The sequence below is a fragment of the Phyllobates terribilis genome, unplaced genomic scaffold (genome assembly GCF_046119375.1).
Source record: "Phyllobates terribilis strain yellow unplaced genomic scaffold, ASM4611937v1 Scaffold_1__5_contigs__length_1240528914, whole genome shotgun sequence".
Taxonomy (NCBI): domain Eukaryota; kingdom Metazoa; phylum Chordata; class Amphibia; order Anura; family Dendrobatidae; genus Phyllobates; species Phyllobates terribilis.
Window position 1 is genome coordinate 1,223,791,871 of NW_027362761.1, and position 16,689 is coordinate 1,223,808,559.

Here is a 16,689-nt window from a genome sequence, read left to right on the forward strand (position 1 = left end):
TGGCACGCCATATATGATTCTCTTAAATAGCTTGGGGTAGGGGTCTAGGGGACCCTTTCATAGCCAAAATCACGGCCCTGTATCACAATACGTCACCTAGGCTGAAGATAAATGGAACTGTAGCACCCTGAGGGCTCGGTTGCTACAGACGTATTGCACCTCACCCAGAGGTGTGATATCTCACTCTCAGGTAAGGATGGAGTGTGGATCAGGACCCGACACCTGCATGCATTACACCACATTGCCGTGGGGCAGGGCGACCAATATGCCCCTGAGATGGGCACGACAGTCCCTGTCCCTGGCTGGAGTGGGGGGAGGGAACACTGAGGAAGGGGAACCCTGTAGTGCAGGAGCAGGGAGAAAGCAGTTCCTGGGTGCATTGAGAAGGGAGTATAAAAGGTGGGCACCATCTTAGTTCAGTGCAGAGAAGTCTGAGCAGAAGTGGCAGGGAGCAGGGGCTCTGCATGAGCTCTGCTCCGGAGGCGAGCCTAGTAACAGAGGCCCAGGCCTGCAAGAGGGAGAAGGAAGGAAGAGGAGCGGAGAAGGCTCCAGGAACGAGGAATGAAGGGATTCCAGGGGTGAGGACGGGCGAGTCGACACCGCACGCCCGAATCCACCTGCGTGGAGGGGTCAAGCCAAAGGGGGAGACCGGTCCCCGAACTAGTGGAGGCAAGAAACGACCCTCAGCTGGAAACCGGAGGCTCTGACATTTTATGTGGCGCAGCCCCTTGCTACACCCGCTAGGAAGGCACCACACAGGGTCAGGGAAACTGGCGTCAAGTTTACCAAGAGGAGGCCCGAGGCAGCCGGACAGAAGTGTTGGTAAGAAAGGCCAGACAAAGGACACACAAAGGGGGTCCTGTGAAGCGCTCCAAAGTTATCTGGGAGTTGTCTGAGCCCCTCACCTGGTGAGCACAGTACAGCCGTTACCTGCAGACGTGGTCTGGATAATAAGAACTGTGAGTAAAGGCCCTGAACTGCATCACTGACTCCGTGTCGTTACTGCTGCTGCCCTGCACCATCACCCCCATCCTCCGCATACACTGCCCTGAGGCTATACTCCTCCCGTGGGGAGTTATGCTATGCTCTGCTTCACCCACAACACCAGCCTCAGCGGTCTGCCCTGTAGCGGCGGTTCACTCTGACCGCAATCCACGGGTGGCGTAGTCGGACATTTAAACATCAAAACCACATAAATAGTTCCGCCACTGGTTTGACCACCCTGAGCCACGGAACCGGGTCGCCGCCACGAAGACTACAACCACCAGCATCCACCAAAAAGGGTCCGGCTCCGGGTGTCCCAAGGCCCAGGGGGTGCGTCAGAACATTTTCATCACCTTTCACAATCACCAATGGGACAAGGCAGGGATGTCCTCTGTCCCCTCTCTTATACATCCTAGTGACGGAGCACCTGCTCTCATCAATTCGCCATAACCCCAATATTAGGTGGATTGAGGTGGGAGGCACCGAGTACAAGTGCTCTCTATTTGCTGATGATGTCCTAGTATATATCACTCAATCACATATATCCATCCATGCTGTTATGGCTGAAATAGATCACTTTGTTACATGGTGAAATTTTAAAATCAATGCAGCGAAGTCTGAGGCCCTCGATGTCTCCCTCCCCAAATCCATATAGGATTCCATCCAGTCCAACTTTCCCTTTGCCTGGCCCTCACAGGGTATCAAATACTTAGGAATTCCTATTCATAGAGACCTCTCCCATCTATGTTATCTTAATTTTGGGCCCTTTATTGAACAACTCCATACAGACCACGATTGGCAAGTTAGAACTGTAAGATTCACTACGTGAACCACTGGTGTTTTGTGGAAAAGCACATGTACACTGTGTTCCAAATTATTAATCAAAAAGTGTTTAGGAGTGATAAGGGAAGAATTTGTTTGTTTGTCAGTTAAACTCATTGATGGTGATGTGTGTCGGGGCTCTTTATATCACTGTAAGCAATTGCAGACACCTGTGCTAATTAGTTTGGCAGGTGTGTCCAATGAAAGGCAAGACTACTTAAGAAGGCTCTCTCACATTATTAAGCAGCCTACATTTTCTGGCAAAATGGGAAAGAAAAAGGATGTGTCGGCTGCTGAGAAGCAACAAATTGTGGAGTGTTTAGGTCAAGGCATGACTCCAATCAACATTGTGCGATGATCAGGATGAAGTGTCTTGGCAATCAAGAAGTATGTAGCTGATTCACAGTACACACGTGTGCTTGCTGATAAGGGCAAATTGAGGACTCTTTCCTACAGGCAATTACGTCAGGTTGAAAGAGCAGCGGCAAAAAAGCCTTGTTGTAGCAGCAGACAAGTTTTTGAAGCTGCTTGTGCCTCCAACGTCCCCCGAACAACAAGATGCAGGGTCCTTCAGAGGTTTGCAGCTGTGCATACGCCATCCTGTCGACCTCCTCTATCCACTTCACACAAGCAGAAACGACTCCAGTGGGCCAAACATTACATGAAGACTGATTTCAAAACTGTTTTGTTCACGGATGAGTGCCGTGCAGCGCTCGATGGTCCAGATGGATGGAGTGGAGGATGGCTGGTTGATGGACACCCCACGCAAACACGGCTACAGCGCCAACAAGGAGGAGGTGGAGTAATGTTTTGGGCCGGAATCATGGGGAGAGAGATTGTCGGCCCCTTTAGGATCCCTGAAGGCGCTAAAGATGAACTCCATAATGTATGTGGATTTTCTCAAACAGCACTTCCTGCCATGGTTCAAGAAGAAGAACCATGTATTTCACAGCAAGATCATTTTTCTGCATGATAATGCACCATCTCATGCTGCACATAAAACATCTGCATCTCTGGCTGATATGGGCATAAAAGGGGACAAACTTATGGTGTGACCCCCATGCTCCCCTGACCTGTACCCCATTCAGAACCTTTGGAGCATCATTAAAAGGAGTGTCTATGATGGCGGGAGGCAGTTCACATCTAAGTAACAGCTCTGGGAGGGTATTCTGTCCTCATGCAAAACAATTGAAGCAGAAACCATCCAAAACCTGACAAATTCAATGGACGAGAGAGTTCAGAAGCTCCTTTCGAACAAGGGGTCCTATGTGAAAATGTAACATCACCTAGAATAAAGTTTTGAGTTGAAAACTGTTTGATTTCAGTTTCTAACAACCTGCTAATGCTTATAATTTCAAAAATGACCATTTTTTTGGTCTTTATTAAAATGAAAAGGTTGATTGAAAAGTTTGGGGGATCTAAGAGTGTGGCAACCGAGTAGTCATGATTACTTTGAATTCTGACAATATGAGGGTCATGCTGCAGGTAGTGCAGCAAGAAGGCACTTATGTGTCTTGCGCATCTCGGAGCCCCAAAATTATTTTCCGGGCTAGATGCAGCTAAAAATTATTATTAATTTTAAATTTGGTGAAGCTTTAGTATAGATGGCCTAATAGGATCAGTGCTGCACACTGCTACAAAGCCCAAATTATTTTCCAGTCAAGATACAGATAAACATGATTAGTAATTTTAAATCTGGTGGAGCTTATTATAGATGGCCTAATAGAATAAGTGATGCACTGCTACAATGCCCAAATTATTTTCCAGCCAAGATACAGATAAACATGATTAGTAATTTGAAAGCTTAAAACGGTTGGTAGGGTGATTTTAACCAATCATCAAGCTTTTACTCTCCCCAGAATGACACAGGGGTAGAAAAGTCGTTTCGGATCCATGATTTGTTCATCTTTATGAACGTGAGTCTGTCTACATTATCAGTGGAGAGCCGCGTGTGCTTATCTGTCAGCACACCACCAGCAGCGCTGAACACACGTTCAGACAGAACGCTGGCTGCGGGGCATGACAAGATCTCCAAGGCGTAAGTGGCTAGCTCCGGCCATTTATCCAGATTGGAAGCCCAAAAAGAGCAAGGGTCCAGTGACACAGTCGTGGCTTCAATGTTTACTTGGAGATACTCCTGTACCATCGTCTCTAGGCGTTGATTATGTGTCAGACTTTTTGTCTCCTGTGGCCTTGCAAAGGATGGGCTAAAAAAGTGGTGAAATGATTCCGCAAAATTGATGTTACCAGCAGATACTGTGGTTCTGTTACGGTTTGAGTGCTGAACACTTGACGGTCCCACGGTTGGCAAGTTGGAACTGTGAGATTCACTACGTGCACCACTGGTATTTTGTGGAAAAGCACATGTAAGATTCTGCAACAGTCTCTGCTGATACTCCTGCATGCGTGCATCCCTTTCTATGGCAGGAATAATTTCTGCAAATTTACTTTTGTACCGGGGATCTAACAGTGTGGCAACCCAGTAGTCAGGATTATTTCTAATTCTCACAATTCGAGGGTCATGTTGCAGGTAGTGCAGCAAGAAGGCACTCATGTGTGTTGCGCATCCAGGAGCATCAAGTCCCTGTTGTGTTGGTGGCGAGGTAACAATCATGCTTCCTTCCTCTGTGCTCTCCCCCCAACCTCGCACAACAGAAATGTGATCAAGGTCTCCCTCATCTGATGAGTCTTCCATCAGTTCGTCCTCCACTTCTTCCTGGGCTCCTGCACCTTCCTCACTAGTTTGGCTGCTACCATGCGCCCTGGTAAAACCATCTCCCCCACCCTCACATGCCTGCCGCCTTGGTGCTGCCGACCGTCTGGACCTTGCAGATGTTAGCCCTTCCGCATACAACTCCTCCTCCTATACTTCCTCCACCTCCTCTTGTGCCACCACCTGACTCCGAATTCTGTTTAACATGTGCTCCAGCATGTAAATCACTGGAATAGTCATGCTGATAATGGCATCGTCAGCACTAAACATCTTCGTCGCCATTTCAAAACTGTGCAGAAGGGTGCATAGGTCCCTGATCTGAGACCACTCCTCCAGCGTGATTTGCCCCACCTCTGAATCTCGTTGGCCCAGGCTATACGTCAGAACGTATTGCACCAGGGCTTGTCGGTGCTGCCACAGTCGCTGCAACATGTGCAGAGTTGAATTCCACCGGGTAGGCACATCCCATTTTAGCCGGTGAAGTGGCAGGCCCAACGACTTCTGTAGAGATGTAAGTCGCTGAGCTGCGGGATGCGAACGGCGGAAGTGAGCACACAGCGACCGTGCCCTCTGCAGAAGGCCATCTAGTCTGGGATAGTGGGCTAAAAATTGCTGGACAACCAGGTTCAACACGTGAGCCATACAAGGCACGTGTGTGACATTGCCCCGGCGAAGGGCCGCACCCAGGTTTGCAGCATTGTCGCACACGGCCTTCCCTGGTTTCAGGTCCAGTGGAGACAACCATTCATGAAATTGGTTCTCCAGAGCTGACCACAACTCCTCAGCTGTGTGACTCACATTTCCCAGACATTTCAATGTAAAAACCGCCTGATGACGTTGAGCCCTACTGCCAGCATAGTAAGGAGGTGTGCAGGATCCCTTCTGCGCAGTTAGAAAGCTTGTGGCATGACCAGACAGGCTTTGGGAGCAGGTGGAGGACCGAGAGGAGGTTGAGGAGGCAGAAGCAGTGGAGGAACTTTGACATAAAGAGGATTGACGCACAACTCGTGGGGACGGCAAGACTTGGACAGCAGCCCCTTGTCCTGCTGTCACCATAGTTACCCAGTGCCCAGTCAGCGACATATAATGCCCCTGTCCATGCCTACTCGTCCAAGTGTCTGTGGTGAAATGCACCCTGTCACACACAGAGTTTCTCAAAGAAGCGGTGATGTTGTGTGCGACATGCTGGTGGAGCGCAGGCACACCTTTCTTTGAGAAGTAGTGCCGACTGGGCATCTGGTACTGGGGCACTGCGACGGACATAAGGTCTAGAAAATCCTCTGTGTCCACCAGGCGGAAAGGCAGCATTTCTGTAGCCAAGAGCTTGCAGATGGTGAAATTCAACCTCTTAGCTTTCTCATGGCTAGGAGGAAATGGTCTTTTACTTGTCCACATCTGAGGGACCGAGGGCTGGCTATTGTGCTTAGACGGGGTTGATAAGGGTGTCCCCGGCAAACTGCCGGTCTGTGAGGAAGATGCAGGCGGACATGTTAGGTTGCCTTGATCCAAAGGTGGTGCTATCGATGTCGGACAGCGCTCAACACCAGCTGGTGTTACCACCTCCAAAGAAAATGATGACCTGCCAATCACGCTGGGTGTTGCGGGTAAAGAGGTGGCAGGTCTGCGCCCCAAAACAGGTGTGACTGCTGTCCCCCCAGTCACAGAGGATGAAGAGGCCGCGGATGCACAAGATATTGCAGACGGTGGTTGGCCCGGCCGGCTAGGCCGCATTGTAGCACACTGAGCTTCCCACTGCAACTTATGCTTCATGTCCATGTGCCGGTTCATGCATGAAGTACTCAAACTATGTATTTTTTGGCCTCTACTTAGCTTTTGCTGACAAATGTTACAGATAACACGAGTTGGGTCATCTTTATCGATCTGAAAAAATGCCCAGGCTATGCAAGGCTTAGCACCCATGCAACCTGAAGAGCCACCACGACTTGTGGTGAGAGGCAGAGTTGTGTTTGAGGATGCAGTTGTTGACGTGCTTCCAGTACTACGTCTCTGTCCAGGAAGGAGCAACCTGACCTCGTCGTCACTAGCATCTTCCTCCACCTCCTCTCCTGACCTCATCTCTTGGCTGACTGTGGGTTCACAGTAAGTGGGATCTCCAACCTCATCATCATCACCCTGTGCGTTATCACACCCGTCGTCCTCAGAGCCAACCTGTTCCTGCCCTGACAAAAAACTAAAGTTGTCGCTCCAATCAGGTATTTGAGTCTTATCATCGTCTTCCTCATTGTCTCCACCAACAGGAGTTACAGTTTGGGAATGAGGGTCTATATTATGGTCAGAACCTTCTGCGTCTGGTCCTGGATCCGACTCATAAAGATTCTGGGCATCAGTGCAGATCATTTCCTCATCTGGATTCACAGAAGCGCTGGAGTCGACCTCTGATTCCCAGGCTATAGTATGAGTAAACAGCTCTGCAGACTCAACCATCTGTTCTACCTCATACTCAGACGGGCAGCTGGAGATTTGGGAGCTGTGAGGAAGCAAGTGCGATTGGGGTGACACCTTTGAGGACTGGAGTATGTGTGATGTTGAAGTTGATGTGGAGGAGAGCCCACTTAAAGGAGCACTTGATATCCGTTGAAGCACCTGCTGTTTTTGTGCCTCATCTGGAATTTGTAGCGATTGGCGTGGCCATAAGAAAGGGATCTTATCACATTGTCCGCTAAAAGAAGTAGACATTTTAGTTTGGCTGGAAGATGGTCTTTCTTCTGCAGATGTTACTGTTGCTTTAACACCTACCCCACGGACACAACCTTTTTTCCCCTTCCCAACACGCCTATTCCCCTTTCCACCAGCAGCAGGCCTTTTTCTACTCATTTTGGTGGTTAACTAATTCACAACTCTGGAGTTGTTTGCACAAAAAAACAATGGATGGGAACCGAGCAGAGCTGAGTGGCCAAACTGTGGTATTAGGCCAAAACTATTGGCTGGGTTAGATGCAGAAAAAAATTATATTCAATTTGCAACCTGATGGAGGTCTGTATAGATGGACTAATACAACAAGTCCCACACACAGCTAGAAGCCGAATATTTTTTCAGAGGTAGATGCAGAAAAAAATATATTCAGTTTGCAACCTGATGGAGGTCTGTATAGACGGATTAATAGAACAAGTCCCACACACAGCTAGAAGCCCAATATTTTTTCAGAGGTAGATGCAGAAAAAAATTATATTCAGTTTGCAACCTTATGGAGGTCAGTATAGATGGACTAATAGAACAAGTCCCACACACGGCTAGAAGGCCAAATATTTTTTCAGAGGCAGATGCAGAAAAAAATTATATTCAGTTTGCAACCTTATGGAGGTCAGTATAGATGGACTAATATAACAAGTCCCACACACAGCTAGAAGGCCAAATATTTTTTCAGAGGTAGATGCAGAAAAAAATTATATTCAGTTTGCAACTTATGGAGGTCAGTATAGATGGTCTAATAGAACAAGTCCCACACACAGCTAGAAGGCCAAAAATTTTTTCAGAGGTAGATGCAGAAAAAAATTATATTCAGTTTGCAACCTTATGGAGGTCAGTATAGATGGACTAATAGAACCAGTCCCACACACAGCTAGAAGGCCAAATATTTTTTCAGAGGTAGATGCAGAAAAAAATTATATTCAGTTTGCAACCTTATGGAGGTCAGTATAGATGGACTAATACAACAAGTCCCACACACAGCTAGAAGCCCAATATTTTTTCAGAGGTAGATGCAGAAAAAAATATAATCAGTTTGCAACCTGATGGAGGTCTGTATAGATGGATTAATAGAACAAGTCCCACACACAGCTAGAAGGCCAAATATTTTGTCAGAGGTAGATGCAGAAAAAAATTATATTCAGTTTGCAACCTTATGGAGGTCAGTATAGATGGACTAATAGAATGATGCTATGCCCAAAAGATTTTACTTCACTAGGTGCAGTAAAAAAATTGGTATTCTATACACAGGTGGTATATCTTGCAACACAGATAGGCTACTCCACTGACTAACACACTCTGCAATAGGTCAAAAAGGATTAACTTTGCTAGATTCAGCCAAATGCTGTGAAAAAAACTTGCACAGCACTGGCACAGACCTGCCTGGCAAAAACTGATAGGAACTGATGTAACCTAGTCCTGAAAAGGACTGCAATTACAATTAGTCTTTACTCCCACAATGCCCTTGCTTGTGTGAAAAAAAGCACTTCGCTCCGTGTGTGCGCTGCTGATAGGCTGACAGATTGCACCTCCCCACTGCAAATGTGGGAAAGAGAAAAAAAAATGGAGATCTTCATTGTTCCTGCAGAGATCCATCCCCTGCCCCTCCCCCCACCCCGCTGTACACTCAAACTGCGTATTAACATTAATTTTCATCATTACTGAGAAAAAATCCAGTTATGATTTTGGTGCACGAACAGTTATCGAACATAACCTCGAACAGCCGAATTTTTCTCAAATTGTTCGTGTTCGCCGAATGGCTCGAACACCGCCCAAAACAGCTCGAATTTGAGATTGGCAAACAGTTTGAGTAGAACAACGCTCATCTCTAGTAGTGATCTAATATAATAGCACAAATCATTGGATCATACATTGTAATAAGTAGTGATCTAATGTAATAGTACAAATCATTAGATCATACATTGTAATAAGTAGTGATCTAATGTAATAGACAAATCATTAGATCATACATTGTAATAAGTAGTGATCTAATGTAATAGACAAATCATTAGATTATACATTGTAATAAGTAGTGATCTAATATAATAGCACAAATCATTAGATCATACATTGTAATAAGTAGTGATCTAATGTAATAGTAGAAATCATTAGATCATACATTGTAATAAGTAGTGATCTAATGTAATAGTACAAATCATTAGATCATACAATGTAATAAGTAGTGATGTAATATAATAGTAGAAATCATTAGATCATACATTGTAATAAGTAGTGATCTAATGTAATAGACAAATCATTAGATCATACATTGTAATAAGTAGTGATCTAATGTAATAGTAGAAATCATAAGATCATACATTGTAATAAGTAGAGATCTAATGTAATAGCACAAATCATTAGATCATACATTGTAATAAGTAGTGATCTAATGTAGTAGCACAAATCATTGGATCATACATTGTAATAAGTAGTGATCTAATGTAATAGCACAAATCATTGGATCATACATTGTAATAAGTAGTGATCTAATGTAATAGTACAAATCATTAGATCATACAATGTAATAAGTAGTGATGTAATATAATAGTAGAAATCATTAGATCATACATTGTAATAAGTAGTGATCTAATGTAATAGACAAATCATTAGATCATACATTGTAATAAGTAGTGATCTAATGTAATAGTAGAAATCATAAGATCATACATTGTAATAAGTAGAGATCTAATGTAATAGCACAAATCATTAGATCATACATTGTAATAAGTAGTGATCTAATGTAGTAGCACAAATCATTGGATCATACATTGTAATAAGTAGTGATCTAATGTAATAGTTCAAATCATTGGATCCTACATTGTAATAAGTAGTGATCTAATGTAATAGTACAAATCATTAGATCATACATTGTAATAAGTAGTGATCTAATGTAATAGACAAATCATTAGATCATACATTGTAATAAGTAGTGATCTAATGTAATAGCACAAATCATTAGATCATACATTGTAATAAGTAGTGATCTAATGTAGTAGACAAATCATTAGATCATACAATGTAATAAGTAGTGATCTAATGTAGTAGCACAAATCATTGGATCATACATTGTAATAAGTAGTGATCTAATGTAATAGCACAAATCATTGGATCATACATTGTAATAAGTAGTGATCTAATGTAATAGTACAAATCATTAGATCAGACATTGTAATAAGTAGTGATCTAATGTAATAGTACAAATCATTAGATTATACATTGTAATAAGTAGTGATCTAATGTAATAGACAAATCATTAGATCATACATTGTAATAAGTAGTGATCTAATGTTATAGACAAATCATTAGTAGTGTTGAGCATTCCGATACTGAAATATCGGCCGATATTCGGGTTATCAGAATTCCGATACTTAATTCCGATACTTTTGCAATATCGTATACCGGAATCGGAAGTTCCCATAATGCAATGAGCCAGTTTCATTTTATTCAGCCAATGAGGATCCTAAGAAGTGTGGGCACATCCTGTTAGGCATGTAGGCATCTTAACTAATGGCATGGCTGTGATTGGCTACTGAAATGATGTCATGATGCACTATAAAAGCCGCCGCCGCCATTTTCAGCTCACTCTGCTGTGAATTCAGTTAGGGATAGGACGCTGTTGTTCTGAGGGACAGTTTTAGCTACCTATTTGTTCTATTCTGCTTTACCCAAGCTACTTTATAAATCTCTGTGCCTTGTAGCGCTAGTGCACATTTCTCTGTGCTGTTCACCGCTGTCTGCAAGGTCTCTGTGTGTGAGTGCAGCTCACCCTGTAGTGTGTGCTTCAGCCACGTCTGGTTGTAGTGCACTCAATGTGTGTCACTACCTCATACATTGTCCTTTTTTGCCAATTCATAATTTTTCCTGATATCTCCTATTAGTGTGGTGGTTCCATCCGTATTCAGCTAAATTGGTTCCAAACAAACTATATAGGAGTAGATAGAGAATTTCTTTTGGTCTTGCAGCGCTAGTGCACAGTGCTCTGCATCTGTACTGTTCACCGCTGTCTGCAAGGTCTGTGTGTGTGAGTGCAGCTCACCCTGTAGTGTGTGCTTCAGCCACGTCTGGTTGTAGTGCATTCAGTGTGTGTCACTGCCTCATACATTGTCCTTTTTTGCCAATTCATAATTTTTCCTGATTTCTCCTATTAGTGTGGTGGTTCCATCCGTATTCAGCTAAATTGGTTCCAAACACACTATATAGTTAGAGGATCCTTTCTGCAGCATTGTGCCCTGCAGCCCCTGCCAGATTAGTATTAGCCTATTTTTTGTAGCCTCATCTATTGCATTGTAGGTTACCTTCCTACATTGTAATAGCTACAAAACTTTTGTGATACTATCGGTATTACATCTTTGGGCACATCCAGTGCCTTTTTGTGACAAAAAAACCCTAAATAAAGTTCACCAAACACTCCACTTTACAGTTGTGTAGGCCACATTAGCTCATATTAAAGTCTAGTCCACACTTTATAAAATTAGTGTTTCTTATACCTCTTAGCAGCTGTTCAGGAATAAGCACACTAAGCCCTTAGTACTTTTCTGTCTATCTTTATCAGTCTACCAAGATGAAGAAGGCATGGAGTAAGGCATGTGTTCGTGGTCGTGGTCGTGGGCGTGGGCGTGGAGTTTCTGCAGGAAGAGGACGTGAGGATTCTGTGCCTGCAGGGAGAGGACGTGGGGATTCTGTGCCTGCTGCGGCCACCAGTGACTCAGCATCCCCCAGTTTTACCAGGGAACAGTCCTTTATGCACAGCTTTGTAGGAGCTAGCCGTACCCCATTGCTGCGGGAGGACCAAATTGAAGCCGTTGTCGGATGGATGGCAGCTAGCGCATCTACTTCAATTAGTTCCAGATCCTCTCAGGTCCTGAGCACTGAAGAGCGCCCATCTGTCTCTTCACCACCTGCCAACTTGGCCAGGCAGTCAGAGAGCCCTGGACAGGAGCCATCTCTACTTCTGTTCTCTGAATCTCTTGGCTTGGATAGAGTGCGCCAGCAAAGCAGAATTCGAGAATTTGAAGAAGAGGTAGTATGCAGTGATGCACAACCGTTTTGTCTCTCTGAATCTGAAGAGGCGGGTGGGCCAGTGCCTATGGTCAGCAGCACACCTCAGTACGCATCTGATGATGAGACTCAGGTGCCACTTTCTGGTGCGTACTGTGCTGTCGATACTACCCAGGAGAAGCAGTTGTTTGAAGAGGGTGGTGTAGATGATGAGGTCCTTGACCCATCATGGCGTGAGGGACAGGAAGGTGGTGGGAGAAGCTCTGAGGAAGAGATTCCCCGAACGGCCAAAAAGGAGGGAGATGGAGGGGGCAGACTTGGTTGCCTGTAGCCTCCACTTCGGCACCCATTAGGAGCATGGCTCTTCCAAAATCCAAAGTGAGCGCTCCCAAGACTTGCAGTGCCTGGTCCTTTTTTGACACAGTTGCAGGTGACATTTGCTTTGTCAAATGCAAGCTGTGTAATCAGAAGGTGAAAAGAGGGAAAAGTGTCAGCAACCTCAATACCACAAATATGTGGAAACATGTGCAGACCAAGCACGTGGTGGAGTTACAAAAACACACTGAAGACCTATGCCAACATACAGCGGCACCTACCACCTCTTCAGCTCGTGTTGTAGCCTCTTCCTCCAGCTCACACACAGCTGGTTTTCTTCATCACAGGATAGCCATGGAAGAATCTCTGGCACTGTTGTACAGAGACACAGTGTAATTCCACCCACAGCACCACTTTCCCTATAATCCTCACACTCCCAGGTCTGTCTACAGCCATCGTTAGCACAGGCATGGAAGAAAAGGTGCCCATACTCGGCAAACCACCCCCGATCACAGGCTCTGAATGCTGGCATTGCTAAACTACTGGCCCTTGAAATGCTATCATTCAGGCTGGTGGAGACTGACACCTTCCGTAACTTTATGGCATTGGCAGTCCCACAATACAACGTGCCCAGCCGCTTTTATTTCAGCAGGCAAGCCGTCCCTGCCCTGCAACAGCATGTGGATGGAAAAATTAAACATGCGCTACAAAACGCCGTCAGTAGCAAGGTCCACCTGACCACCGATGCGTGGACCAGTAAGCATGGACAGGGACGATACCTTTCCCTCACTGCCCATTGTGTAAATATTGTGGAGCCTGGTACAGATCATGAGAGTGGCGCTGTACGTGTTCTGCCAACTCCAAGTATTGCAGGAATCCAGTCTGTACACATTGACTCCTCCTCATACTCCAGTTCCTCTGAATCAGCTCTGCAGGAGCCGTCACGGTCTACATCCATATCGACCCGTGAACGGTTACCTGTTATGATGACCGATATGAGCACAGCCGTGGCCAAACGTCAACAGGCCAAATTAAAATAAATTTTTTGGGGAATCGAAGCCACACAGCGCAGGAGCTCTGGAATGCCATCAAGCAGCAGAGCGACGTCTGGTTTGTGCCAGCGAATCTCCAGCCAGGCATGGTAGTGTGTGACAATGGCTGAAATCTGGTGGCAGCTCTGGGCCTAGGCAACCTCACTCACATCCCATGTCTGGCACATGTGCTCAACTTGGTCATGCAGAGTTTTTTGAGGGACTATCCAGATCTTGATGCACTACTTCACAAGGTCTGCATAGAGTGCGCTCCCTTGCGGCGTTCCAGCAACGCAAGATCACGCATTGCAGCTCTGCAGCGCCGATTACGTCTTCCGGAACATCGCATCATATGTGATCTACCCACCAGCTGGAATTCAACGTTACATATGTTGGAGAGGTTGTGTGAGCAGCAGGCAGCAGTAATGGAGTACCAGCAGCAGCAGGCGCAAACAAGTCGCAGTGCGCGCCGTTCACACTTCACCACCACTGAATGGGCCTTATGAAGGACATTTGCCACGTTTTGCGTGCCTTCCATTATTCCACGCGGATGGCGAGTGTAGATGATGCACTAGTCAGCATGACAATCCCCCTTATCTGCCTACTTGAAAAAAAACTGCAAGCACTAAAGGACGAGGTTTTGGAAGTGGTGGAGGATGAGGAGTCACAGATGCCATCTGCTTCTCTACAGTCTGCGCAACGTGGTTCCTCACAAAGGCCTAGGCAGGGGACACTTTGTGAGGAGGATGAGGAGGAGTCAATGGATGAGGAAGACATCTGTCAAGAGGAGGGAGGTACACAATGCTCTAGTAGTCAGTATCTAGAGCGAGGGTTGGGTGATGCAGAGCAGGCAGAGATCACGCCTGAAGCAGGGGACAGCGTTTCTTGGTCAGTTGGCAGTCTGCAGCACATGGTTGATTTCATGCTGCAGTGCCTGAGAAACGACCGCCGCATCGCTCACATTCTCAACACGGCTGATTATTGGGTGTCCACCCTCCTAGATCGTCCCTACCGGGACAACTTACAAAGCCTCATAACACCATTGAACCGGGATCGTAAAATGCGGGAGTACCAAGACGCACTGGTGCATTCCATCATGTTCTCCATTCCAACCGAGAGCAGTGCTGCTAGTTAGTGTTGAGCCACCCCCATAGTGTTCGAGTTCGGTTCGGTTCGTCGAACACCCGTGTGTTCGCCGAACTGTTCGTCGAACTGTTCGTCGAACACCTTCGAACACCGTTAAAACCAATGGCAGGCAAACAAAAACACATAGAAACACATAGAAAACACCTTCAAAGGTGTCCAAAAGCTGACAAACTGCTCAGAAGACACAACTAACACATGGAAAAGTGACAAGTACATATAGTCATGCGAAAAGAAAAGAGGTGGAGGAGTAAAAGGAGGGGGAGACACAAATATAGGCATGTCATGCCCTTCTAAAATCCTTTGAAAAAATTAAGTGTCCAAACTACAGGTGGTGTAGCTTGCTTAACAGCCGGGATAATCCGCTGACTAGCAGACACTGCTACTAGGCACAAAGTATTTCCTGGGCTAGATGCAGTTAAAAATTTGTAATTAGATACTCTCGTTGGATGCTGAGAAAGCATTACATAGAGTCTCCTGGTACGCCATATATGATTCTATTAAAAAGCTTGGGGTAGGGGTCTAGGGGACCCTTTTATAGCCAAAATCACGGCCCTGTATCACAATACGTCACCTAGGATGAAGATAAATGGAACTGTAGCACCCTGAGGGCTCGGTTGCTACAGAGGTATTGCACCTCACCCAGAGGTGTGATATCTCACTCTCAGGTAAGGATGGAGTGTGGATCAGGACCCGACACCTGCATGCATTACACCACATTGCCGTGGGGCAGGGCGACCAATATGCCTGTGAGATGGGCACGACAGTCCCTGTCCCTGGCTGGAGTGGGGGGAGGGAACACTGAGGAAGGGGAACCCTGTAGTTCAGGAGCAGGGAGGAAGCAGTTCCTGGGTGCATTGAGAAGGGAGTATAAAAGGTGGGCACCATCTTAGTTCAGTGCAGAGAAGTCTGAGCAGAAGTGGCAGGGAGCAGGGGCTCTGCATGAGCTCTGCTCCGGAGGCGGGCCTAGTAACAGAGGCCCAGGCCTGGAAGAGGGAGAAGGAAGGAAGAGGAGCAGAGAAGGCTCCAGGAACGAGGAATGAAGGGATCCCAGGGGTGCGGACGGGCGAGTCGCCACCACACGCCCGAATCCACCTGCGTGGAGGGGTCAGGCCAAAGGGGGAGATCGGTCCCCGAAACTAGTGGAGGCAGGAAACGACCCTCAGCTAGAAACCGGAGGCTCTGACATTTTATGTGGCGCAGCCCTTCGCTACACCCGCTAGGAAGGCACCACATAGGGTCAGGGAAACTGGCGCCAAGTTTACCAAGAGGAGGCCCGAGGCAGCCGGACAGAAGGGTTGGTAAGAAAGGCCAGACAAAGGACACACAAAGGGGGTCTTGTGAAGAGCTCCAAAGTTATCTGGGAGTTGTCTGAGCCCCTCACCTGGTGAGCACAGTACGACGTGGGCAGCCGTTACCTGCAGACGTGGTCTGGATAATAAGAACTGTGAGTAAAGGCCCTGGACTGCATCACTGACTCCGTGTCGTTACTGCTGCTGCGCTGCACCATCACCCCCATCCTCCGCATACACTGCCCTGAGGCTATACTCCTCCCATGGGGAGTTATGCTATGCTCTGCTGCACCCACAACACCAGCCTCAGCGGTCTGCCCTGCAGCGGCGGTTCACTCTGACCGCAATCCACGGGTGGCGTAGTCGGACATTTAAACATCAAAACCACATAAATAGTTCCGCCACTGGTTTGACCACCCTGGGCCACGGAACCGGGTCGCCGCCACGAAGACTACAACCACCAGCATCCACCAAAAAGTGTCTGGCTCCGGGTGTTCCAAGGCCCAGGGGGTGCATCAGAACATTTTCATCACCTTTCACAATCACAAATGGGACAAGGCAGGGATGTCCTCTGTCCCCTCTCTTATACATCCTAGTGACGGAGCACCTGCTCTCATCAATTCGCCATAACCCCAATATTAGGTGGATTGAGGTGGGAGGCACCGAGTACATGTGCTCTCTATTT